A 262-nucleotide genomic window follows, 5' to 3' on the forward strand; every position below is an offset into this window, starting at 1 on the left:
TTTCTCCATCCTTCCTTCCTTCCTTCCTTCTTTGCAATACTTTTATATTTTTCTCCTCTTACTTCTATGCTCGTTTCCTTTATACTCACCTCTCTTTGTCCCCCCCCACACACACACACACACACCCCACCCTGACCCGCATGCCCTAGCACAGTGCCACCTCGGCATGCAGCTAGCCCACATCCACCTGCCAATAAACACACACACACACACACACACACACACACACACACACACATATATAAATAAATATATATATATA

This window comes from Silurus aristotelis, assembly GCF_946808225.1.
Source record: "Silurus aristotelis genome assembly, chromosome: 9".
In the NCBI taxonomy this organism is placed as follows: Eukaryota; Metazoa; Chordata; class Actinopteri; order Siluriformes; family Siluridae; genus Silurus; species Silurus aristotelis.